The 12,404-nt window shown below is 37.2% G+C and overlaps 1 protein-coding gene across 1 annotated transcript in view; it reads right to left on the bottom strand.

Annotated features, from left to right (window-relative positions):
• The window catches only part of LOC122792799 (extracellular matrix organizing protein FRAS1-like), a 4,352,848-nt gene that overhangs the window by 2,975,392 nt on the left and 1,365,052 nt on the right, over positions 1 to 12,404 (bottom strand). The gene's annotated exons all lie outside the window — the stretch shown is intronic.

Raw genomic sequence — 12,404 nt, forward strand, 5'->3', positions numbered from 1 at the left:
GTACTAGCATACACTGCTTACTGCCTCTGTTTGGTGGGGATACCATCTGCAAGGCACAGATCATTTGCTGGTAGGCCTAGATGTGCATATGACATTTTGCTTTAATGCTAAGCAGCAACAGGCTGACTCATGTAAAAGGGGATGGCTGGATATTTGGGTTCACTCGCTTTATGGCAGTGAAGCAACACTACTGCATTATTGCACTGACTCCCCTCTAGGCTATTCACTCAGTATCAGTAAGAAAAAGATGCAAGGAAGATACCAGTCCAAAGGGAAATGCTATAAATGGCACCACAACTACAATACCCACTAGCAACCGCTTCCAAATTAAATTCCAAGTCATCTATTCCTTGTCTTTACTCTGTGACAGGCAATAAAAAGTGCTAAATCTGAGATCGTTATTCAAGAGCACTTCCAGGTCATCTGGCAATCTATGCCCGGTTTTATTGCTCAAATACACAGAAATCAAAATAAAAGGGAAGAACACTGAAACTGATTCATTGTTTAAAGCTACATGTATCTGCTTTAAAAGACAATCCCAGAAGACTAAGTCAATGCAACTCAAAAGAGAAGATAATTGTTGATACAAACACAAAGTATGAAATGCTATACTACTGCTGCTACTATGTTTTACTAAACTGGGTGAGGGTTATGACTGAAAACAGTCACCAGTGACAAGCTTGTTCACCTGCTATCAAAGTAAAAGAACAAACACTTGTGTAGTAAACCTTACCCCCAAACATTACTTTTATTTCTACTGGTAGTGGTTGCATTCCTTCTCACGATTTATTCAACAGGATCCACCAGAGGAACATAGCAGAGGTCATCCTCAAACTGAGAGAATGCCAGCAGCAATTACTATTGCTTTAGAAATGGCTGCTCGAACAGGGCAGAGCCCACTATCAGTGCTGGCTAGGAGGGAGCAGTTCATGCATACATATAACATGTAATGAGACTCTGTGATACAACAGGTGCATTCAGTAACAGTAAGCACTACTTAAAAATAATACAATTATAACTTTTGAGATGCAACTTGACATTGCAACACACTGCAATGTTTTTGCAATCCAACAGCAGCAGCCAATGATCACAGTTAAAACCCATACAACTGCAACTTTTAGCATGCAAATTACTATATCATTGCAGACTTAAGGCAATGTAATGCACTCGTGCATTTTTCAGCAAAAGTTTCAGCTCCACGAAGCCACAAAACCAGTTTGGTAATTCTACACCCACTAGTTTTATAATGTCATTTAATGTCTCATTTGTAAAAGTGTTGTATATAACTTTCTCTCTCTTGTTGGTCTTACGTTGTGGTATGTACACCTGGGCTGTAGTTGTATATGGTCCACTGAGATCAGTACACTCTCTCAGTAATCACATTAAATAAATAAACATATCAAAAATGATAAAGGTGAAAAGCCACACAAATTATATAGGGTGCATTTTCCACTGAATTACGGTTCTGCTATCTACTATCACTTCTGTTCATAATAAATTAGACACTAACGTTTTCTCCGCTGAGCATGAGAACTGTGCTACATCTGTAACATACATGCTTGAATCATATCAGTTTGAGGGTCCCATTTACATTGTCAAAGGGTCTGTTAAGCAAACGCCCTTTGATCGACACGTAAATGTCGAACTATGAAAAGACTGAACGGCCAAGTACGCTAATTTCTTCCCAAGGGAAAGAATCGCTTGGCCGTTATCGGGAATTTGCCCTTTCCTCCACTGTAGTGTGATCTTGGAATTGGTATACTTAGTTAGAGGGGTGTGCCCCCCACTTCTTAGGGTTTGATTTTTTTTTTTTTTTTAACTGGAAAAAAAAATCAATTACTTGGCCATTCGCACTTGTCGTAGTTTGACATTTACGGGTCGATCAAAGGGTGTTCGCTTAATAGACCCTTCAACGAGGTAATATAGACCCATTTCTGACACTACCACCTCCACATGAATGCTCTTTCAATTATATCTCAGTGAAAAAATATTCATCTTCACTGAGCTTTCCACTTTGCATCCTCAAATAGTGTCTTAACATACTACCTTCTGGACTCGTACCTTATTTTTAAAGACTGCATTCAGATGGACAGGATGCACTAACTCAAGATGTCTAAATGTTAGTATCCTCCTCCCCACCTCCCTTCTTCAGGACTGTGCTTATTAAGTTGTAGTCTTTCTTTTCATAAGGTTACAAGTTTGCACCATTTTTATTGTCTTGCTCTGTTTAGTCTTAGCAATTTCTATGCCATAGTTAAAAAGAACTCTGCACAACTGCACACACAACGTCAGATGGGGTATTTACCAGCTGTCTATTTAGAAGGTCTAATGCTGACATTTTCCAGTGTATGCCAGTGCTTCACTTGTCTTTTCTTTGCTGTTTACCATCAGTTCATTTACGAAGTACCATAACTTCAGCTGTATTTCTGTCATTGCTACTGCTTCCCCCCAGCTGTGTACTCCTTTTGTATTCTATTAACCTGATCTGAACCTGAACTTGGTCAATTGTGCAGTGTACTACACCAGTAAACAAATATACAAATAGAATAAATTAAAATATGTTAGACACATCACATTACACTGAACATAACCTGACATGTTTTATTAGGCTATTGCTGTAAACTTTCAAATCCATTTGCATCCTTTCCATACCTTCCTGAATATCAGTCCTACTGCAAACCTAACATAATCAAAGAGACATATACATCCTTCCAGATATTCTGCCAATGTGACTTGCACATTGAAAAGGGCTGACCTTGGTAGCGATCTTTGTCCTACATAGTCAGTAATCACCATGCTTTCATATGTGTCAACTCCATTTACTAGAATCTTTTGCATCCCCTAATGGGATGTTTAGCGCCACCACTGGACCCTTTTGGTGGAATGATTTCCATGGCTAATGGCAGTACAATCCTGAGTTTAGCAGAAACTTTTAAAGAGCTTAAGAAAAATCTTTTAAAATTAAAGAGGCTGCAGTGGGACGATCTTTATTTCGAAAGTTGCCTGAGGGTGCAGAGAGCCAAAGGAACTGAGGGTCCTGATTATGCTGACTGGAAATTACATTCCCTCAGACTTTTTGAAGTAAAAGACAATATATCTTCAGAGAACTCTGAATCTAAGTTTTTTCTTATTCAAAGTAAACTCATTAAAGAGAATGAATTGTTAAAGAAAAAAGTTTCAAAGGGATTTAGAGGGAATTGAACATAAGCCTAATCCTACTAATGCAACAACAGTGTCTACACAAGCTGAATCTGAGCATTTATCTTTTTGTGATGCATTAGTAGAACAACCGCAATCCAGCAATACTGTAGCCAGTTCTGTTAATTCATTTCCTGTCACATCACTAGGTTCAACGACTCCTCCCAACCAGCAGGCGTTTTTGAACTTAGGTACTGGAGCAAGACCGAAGGTATTGCCACCGTTCAACGTTGAACATTTTTTTACCACTACCCATGAAGTCGTACCACAAATCGCAAATGAGATACAACAGCCAGGGTCGACAAAAAAGAAAATACTCTGAAGAGAACAACAAAGCCAACAGGAGAACCAAAAGGTAAAGGACTTGGTGTTCAATTTATCAACACATGTGCTATCTCCTTCTGAACTCTCTTTACTGAATAAAGGTCTTTCCTTTATTCCATCCACCAGGACAGAAATTAGTAATTTATTAACTGACCTTAGGATGTTTCGACGTAATCTCAGCCTGAAACTTATGTTTAATAAGGGACAGTATCAAAAAATGAGTTACTCTTATAAGTTTATAGACCTAAAAGTTCTTATGTTCCAACATTACCCTCCCATGTTGACTGGTTTGTGAAAGCTTGTGAAAAGGATGCATATGAGTTTTTATATGGCAAAAATAATTGTACTTATTTTAATTTGACTTGTTCTGAAATTGAAGCACAACGGTCTTTCAGGATAAATTCAAATATAACTATTAGACCTGTAGATAAGGGAGGGGGAATAGCCATTATGAATACGGCAGACTGCATAAAGGATATAAAATCCAAAAAACGCTCACGTGTTATTCCACTTCCCACAAAACGTACTGTTGCTAAGAAGGAAAAAAGAGAGAATGTGTGGGAAGCAATGTGCAGAGTAGGTTTTATATCCCAAGTAGTTCACTGTAAAGTTCCAAATACAATACGAATCAGGTTCAGATGTCTCCTCAATGTAAACAGCCTATGCAGGCAATTGCTGACACCCAAAACCAGCGGGTGTGTTCCTCTTCCTAGTAGTACAGCCACAAACTCTTGTTAGTACCACTCCACAAAACAAAAGCTTGTCATGCACAATCAAGTAAATACAAGCGTTAAGCGGAGGTTATAAATATTTATTAAGTAAAAACGGCAAGCGCTTTCAACTTGTGGTCTTCTTCAGGCCAATAACAACTAAAGTGCTTGGTGCAAACATTTAAATATACAAACATTAAAAATGCAATGATGTCACATCCTCAGTTAATTGAAGTGCATACATTATTTAAAAATTAAAGGGACAGAGGAGGTACTGCCCTAATTTCAAGCATAGCTTGTTGTAAGCAGCTTCTAAAATCATAAATAAAACATAAAAAATGTATATAAAGCATAAAATATATGGCATGTATATATATAAGATATATAGATATATATATATATATATATATATATATATATATATATATATGTATATATATATATATATATATATAGTCAGCCATGCTGTATTGCTAAACAATCAATCTTATAAACATGCTTTATACATAAAAAGAAATAATATTTCTATTCTTTTAACAGAGCTAAAATGTGCATCCACTCATGTCATGTGTGGAATGCATGCATCCAAATATCCATGTCATGTACTAGTAGAAGTGGAAAAAAGATATGGAACTATGATGTTGCATGTGTGCATTTATGAAAAAATATGTGTAAGCGGATAACGCATAAAATATGTATGTGTATGTCTATATGTGTAAAATGTACACATATATAAAGACAGTTGACAATAAGACTATGTGATGTTATATCAAATGCCCTAAATGAATGCTATGCAAAAGGGGACGGGGAGAAATGACAAGATTAAAGAAAGTGTGTGTGTGGGGGGTGTTGGGGGGGGCTTCGGTTAAATTCCTCTTTGCTTCAGTTAAATTCTGGGGGTGACAAGATTAAAGAAAGTGTGTGGGGGGTTGTGTGTTTGGGGGGGGGAGAAATGACAAGATTAAAGAAAGTGTGGAGGGGGAATGAATGTGAGGGAAAAAGGGAGGAAGGAAGGTAAGGAAAAAAGTGAATGAAACAAATAGAAACGTCAAGGTATGAATGGATAGGTATGAGATATATGGTGCTCAATGGCGTAGGGACCTAGATTTCAGCATGGGTTAAATGGATACCCTGTAATTGAGGCCAGGGTGACAGTCAGCTCTAAGTCTGATAATCCATTTGGTCTCCTTTGCTTCAGTTAAATTCTGGATGTCACCTCTCTTCAACGTGGGTTCATTCACCTGTATCACTTGAAACTTAAATGTGTGTTGTTTAGAGGTATTAATCACATGTTTCGACAATGCACTGCATGGTGAGGCCACTCTGATCTTGTATATGTGTTCTCTAATTCTCCCTTTCAATTTGCGGTCAGTTTTACCTATATAAAACGCACAGCACTGTGTGCAGGTCGCTAAATAGACTACATGTGTAGTGTCACAGGAGGCCGCAGTTGTAAAAACAAATTCCTGTCCTGTGTTCGGATGTGTAAAGCTATCTGTTTCTTTGATGAAATTACAATAATTGCATCTATTACATTTCCTAGTCATGCTGCTTTTCACACATCTCACAGTTTCACATATCCTGTTCGGTCCACATAACATCCTATATAGGTTATATTTATTCTTATATGTGAACCTAGGAGAGTGATCAATCACTCCTGATATATCTAAATCAGTGAGAAGAATGTCCCAGTGCTTCCTATAAATGTCCTTCACATATCTAACATCATGTGTGTAAAATATTGGTATCCTAAGTCTATCACTGCTATCATGTATTGCGTCCAATTCTTTGCATCCATCATTTCTATTAGCAAAGTATGGAAACGCTCTACCTTTCCTCAGCTCATTTATATCTTTCATGTTAGCATCTATTTCATCAGGTGAATAACTTCTATCCAAAAACATATTCCTCAATTCGGACATTCTATTATCAAAGCTTATATTATCAGAGTGTAATCTAGATATCCTCATAGCTTGTCCTCTGACAATGTTGTTAAAAACATGTGCTGGATGCATGCTACTACGATGTAACAGATGATTACGATAGCAGCTTTTCCTATGCACACCTGTGTTCAAGAGGCCACTCGGCAATCTCTGAATATAAACATCCAGGAATGATATCAACTCTATTGAGTTATCCATTGTAAACCTGAGATAGTTCGTGTGGGTGTTTATATCTCTATGGAATTCTAAAAGTTGTTGTTCGTCTCCTTTCCAAATAATAAAAAGGTCATCAACGAAACGGGTGTAAAATGACACATAATTCTGATATGCAGTGTTCTCAAATAGATAGTTAAACTCCCAGCATGCCATGACAAGGTTGGCGTAGCTATTGGCACAAGAAGTGCCCATAGCTACGCCATCCTTTTGAATGTATAACTGATTGTCAAAAATAAACACATTGTTCATAAGTACTAGCTCCATGAGTTCACAGATAACTTCAATCTTGCTCATAGAGAATGTACCATCTTTCTCTAAGCATTGACTAATACAGGTAATGCCATCCAAATTCGGAATGACAGTAAATAAAGACTGTACATCTAGGGTGACTAGTATATCCCTCTCACCTTCCTTAACTGCATGTGTCTTGTCATATAACATGAGTAGGAACTATTTTGTGTCTCTCAATATGTATTCATACTTATTAACGATTGGTCTCAGTAAGTATTCTAGATAGAGCGATATGGGTTCCGTTACCCACCCTCTCCCAGTCACAATTGGTCTCATTGGGGGGTCTCTCCCATCTTTGTGGATGTTGGGCATCCCTTGTATACAAGGTATGATTGGATGTTCTACAATAAAATATCTGTAAAGTTCTTCGTTAATTTTCCCTTCAAGTAATAGAACTTCAAGTTTGGTTGTGACCCTATTCATAATTATATTAAGTGTATGTGTGTCAATCTTCTCATAAAATTTTGTATCTCCAAGCATCAAATGCATCTTGGTTTTGTAGTATTCCATGTCCATCACTACTATGGGGCCCCCTTTATCGGCCTGTCTTAACATCTTGGCTGTGCTGAAATACAAAAGTTATTTAAGATAACATATCCTTCTCTATCTCTATAGACCTACCTTTGCCACCCTCGCCAACACCTCTTAGCATAAATATGAAAAGGTAACAGGTTTCACATAGTATCGAGCTTTTAAACACCTTTATTGGTGAACCATTATCTTATTTGCATTGCCTTCTAATTTATTTTTATAATTATTAAAAACACACAACATTATATTTAAAAACATATAAAAGTATATGGAAGTTGATTTTCTGGATATCCAATAAGAGTGGATTTGAGTTTATAATAAAATGTCTCTTTAATTGTTTTTTAATAGTTTTGCCAAACATCTTTTGAAGAGATTTTTTAATAAAAGGTTAGTAAAAAAATTCATTATAAACTTACTGTTTTAATATGTGTTTCAACTGAAACTTGCTTCCACTGAAACACACTTTTTTAATGTGTTTGCGTACAAACATATACATATAAACAGTATCTCTGTTTTACTGTATTGCTTTATGTGATTGTACATTTTCGTTCACTTGTAGTGATCGCAAGTACTGATTTTCAAACATAGTAAAAGTATATCTTTAAAAATAAATGTACGCCTGAAAGGAAATGACATCATTTCCTTTTTATTAGTTTAAATTGACTTTTGTTCTGTGTTTTAACTGTCTGATGAAGCTTCTTTTGTATAGGAAGCGAAAACGTTTTTATATTAAATTGCGTTTACAAAGCTACAACGAGGAAGTATCTGCTTTTGCTTTCAGCAACTAGTTGAACTTTGTTTTGTTACATCCTCGTGTTGACTGGTTGGTCCTGGTGCCGTACGCTTATTGTTTTTCACTAGTCTGTTTATTTTCCGTTCACTTGTATACAAGGTATGATTGGATGTTCTACAATAAAATATCTGTAAAGTTCTTCGTTAATCTTCCCTTCAAGTAATAGAACTTCAAGTTTGGTAGTGACCCTATTCATAATTATATTAAGTGTATGTGTGTCAATCTTCTCATAAAATTTTGTATCTCTTCACTTCCAAGCTTCAAATTAACAGCACTAAATTTATCTATATTATTTGCATGTATATTCCTCCAGGAAATAATATAGAAACTCTCGAATCTACCCTTTACTGGATTTCTACTCATTTCCCTCAAGAAACCTTAGTTCTTGGAGACTTCAACATAGATTGGAATACCTGTGCCCCCTCAGCTCCCACTACACATATTAACCTCTACTCTTTCAAGCAAATTATTAATACCCCCACCAGGCTAGGGAAATCTAACCAGAAAGACAGTATACTTGACTGGGTGCTAATAAATAGTCACCCTGACCATTATACATCAGGTACTCTCCCCGATAGTTTAAGTGACCACCATCTTACGTACATCATTAAGCATAAGTTAAACATTCCTAAGCAACCCACACTCAGAGCTGTTAGAAACAAAAAGAAACTTGACTTATCTAAACTACAACTAGAACTTTCCTCTTGTAACTGGACAATACTAAAATATCTACCCCTAGATGAAGCAGTGCTATACTTTAACAAAAAATTCCTAGAAATTCTTGATTCTCATGCTCCCATTCGCTCAAAGAAAACCAAAACTGTAGATGTTCCTTGGCTAACAAAAGAAACAAGGCAGAAAATTAATCTCAGAAATAAAGTGTGGTCTGCCTGGCGTACTACTAAACTCCCACTGGACCAAATTAAATACAGACAACTTAGGAATGAAACCAAAAGGCAAATATTACTTGATAAAAGACAACACTATTGTAAATTGCAAACTGACCACCAAAACTACCCACAAAAATTCTGGGCTGGACTAAATCAACTTCTTCACCCTGGGTGTACTACTACCCCTGTCCCTGCCACACTCATTGATAAAACCTCTGTCGATGTCTCAAACAGTTTTAACCACTTCTTTACTGAGACAATTCAAACTCTATCTAATCAATTACCACCCAGCCCTCACACCTTTGACTCTCAAACACCCAATAATATTCCCCTACTTACCTTTCAACCTGTACCAACCTCATTTATTTGTAGATTAATTAAAAAACTAAAACCCTCAACACTCTCTGCTGACCAACTCCCAGCTGAATATTTGCAAAAAACAGCTGAAGTAATTGCTTATCCAGTTTCAATCCTCATCAACCGTTCCTTAGCAGAGGCCAAAATTCGAGATCTGGAAGATATCATATGTAATTCCTCTCCACAAGGAGGCACTTCCACTGATCTCTCAAACTATAGGCCCATATCCATACTTTCCTCTAGCAAAAATAATGGAAAAATGTGTTCAGAAACAGTTCATGCAACACCTAACTGTCAACCATCTACTGACTGATAACCAACATGGTTTCAGACCCCTCCATAGCACTACCTCAGCCCTCCTTGTCTTCTCAAACACCATAAACTCCCATCGTAATAATAATAAAATCTCATCTGCACTATTTCTGGATCTGTCGAAGGCCTTCGATATGGTGGATCATAAACTTCTAGTTAATACATTGCCCTCACTCGGCCTTGACAATACTGCTGTACAATGGTTTATTTCCTACCTATCCGGTAGAAAACAAGCAGTTTTATGGCAGACCAAACTCTCTAACTTACTACCCAATACATTGGGAGTCCCGCAAGGATCTATTTTAGGGCCGCTATTATTTTCCATCTTTATCAATGATCTCCATACAGTTATTCCTAATGCCAGTTGCATACAATATGCAGATGATTCTACGTTAATTTGCTCTGGTACAACTCCCTCAGATCTACAAGTGATAACCCAGTCTACTTTCAGCAAAATAGAACACTGGCTCTCCAATCGGCGCCTGATTCTGAATCCTAAAAAAACTAAAATGTTGTTGTTTCTTCCAACAAAAAAGTCTTGCCCCTTTAATTTTACTATCCAAGCTAAGGATGGGACCATAATTTCTCCAGATCTCTCAACAAAATTACTAGGGGTAACCATAGATAACAAATTAAAATATGATATACATGTAAACCAAATGATCAAGACCATTAATAAGAAACTAGGCTCCTTATATAGATTAAATAGCTTCTTGACCCCTCAAGCTAAAATGGCCATTGCCCAGACTCACCTTCTCTCATCACTCCTGTACTCGTCCCCCTTACTTCATAACATAAGCAAAACTGTCATGAACAAACTCTCTAACTGCTACAATCATATTGCTAGGTTTGTTACTGGGTCACCATATAGGACCCATCATTGTACCAACTTAGCCAAGCTCAACTGGTCTGAGCTTCCTACCCTTATTTCTTTCAACCTACTAGTCCTTACTCACAAAATTATATATAACCCTGAATATGCTCCTTCCCTCAAAATGCTGCTTCCTCTATGCAACAATCCTCGTCCATTGAGGTCATCCAACCGTCTCCTAATCCAGACATTCAAAACTAATAACTCTGCTGGTGACTCCCTTCTAAACAATGCTGCAGGTAAAATTTGGAACAAACTTCCCCATGATATTATATCTATGTCTACATTAAGTCAATTCAAAGCTAAGCTAAAAACACATCTGGGTACGATACGAAATTGTCACTGCCTAAATCCGGGGTAATTAACCTTCGGCTATACTAACAGTCATTACACCTGACTCTCCTACTTCCCCCTACTATCCTAAATCCTCTCCCTTTTTAAATAAATTATAATTGAACAACATATGTTCTAACTTTGAATGTAAAATATATTTCACTGTTATTCAAATTGTTTTGTACCTATGTTTGGAGCTTTTCTCCCCGGGCCTCCGCTGAAAATGGACATGTATCCAGTCGGATCCTCCCGGTCAACAAATGTAAAATAAAATAAAATAAAAATAAAATAAAATAAAATCTCCAAGCATCAAATGCATCTTGGTTTTGTAGTATTCCATGTCCATCACTACTATGGGGCCCCCTTTATCGGCCGGTCTTAACATAATGCTACCATCATTCCTTAAGTTATTCAGTGCTCTTCTCTGTGCGGGGTTGAGGTTCCCTGTCCGCTTCTTACTTTTATTAAAACTATCATTTGCATATAGATCTTTCTCCACCAACTTTGAAAATGCTTCCATCAATGGATGGTTATTCGGGACATATGTGCTAGGTTCAAGCTATGCTTGAAATTAGGGCAGTACCTCCTCTGTCCCTTTAATTTTTAAATAATGTATGCACTTCAATTAATTGAGGATGTGACATCATTGCACTTTTAATGTTTGTATATTTAAATGTTTGCACCAAGCACTTTAGTTGTTATTGGCCTGAAGAAGACCACAAGTTGAAAGCGCTTGCCGTTTTTACTTAATAAATATTTATAACCTCCGCTTAACGCTTGTATTTACTTGATTGTGCATGACAAGCTTTTGTTTTGTGGAGTGGTACTAACAAGAGTTTGTGGCTGTACTACTAGGAAGAGGAACACACCCGCTGGTTTTGGGTGTCAGCAATTGCCTGCTGAGGAGACATCTGAACCTGATTCGTATTGTATTTGGAACTTTACAGTGAACTACTTGGGATATAAAACCTACTCTGCACATTGCTTCCCACACATTCTCTCTTTTTTCCTTCTTAGCAACAGTACGTTTTGTGGGAAGTGGAATAACACGTGAGCGGTTTTTGGATTTTATTTTCATTATACACGTTGTTGCTCACGTATATTCCATGGCAGAGTCAAAATCTATTGACACACCGATTGAACTTCCGTATACACCGGAAGTACTACTTAGTCAAAGGGAAACCAACAGAGAGAGCAAGACTAGGTTTCAAGGTATAATAACTGGTGAAGTAAATCCACTTTTGCACTACCATGCTCCTACTGAGACAGACGACAATGGAACCTCAGAAAAGGAATACCATGGATTAACGACACTTGTACAGGAGATGGAAGGGGACTTTCTGAGACTTAAACGCCTCCAGTTACAACGCCAACATTTTGAGGTGTGCATTGCACGCAAAATTGTACCCAGGGGCCTGAGGATTCTTAAAATGCTCACCACAGGTACTGTTTATAAAGATCTGCTGTGCATGTGGCAGCAGATTAACCTTGAAACTAGCATTAAATATATGGAACTTTTGAATAAGTACTTTTTGCCTCAAGAAATTTCTTTGAGGGAAAATATTCAGCAACAACAACTAAGCTTATATAATATGTATGCTAAACAAGTAATAGATGTGTATATGGATAGAATGT

This window comes from Protopterus annectens, chromosome 2.part0 (assembly GCF_019279795.1).
Source record: "Protopterus annectens isolate FY-2018-M chromosome 2.part0, PAN1.0, whole genome shotgun sequence".
Classification (NCBI taxonomy): Eukaryota; Metazoa; Chordata; order Ceratodontiformes; family Protopteridae; genus Protopterus; species Protopterus annectens.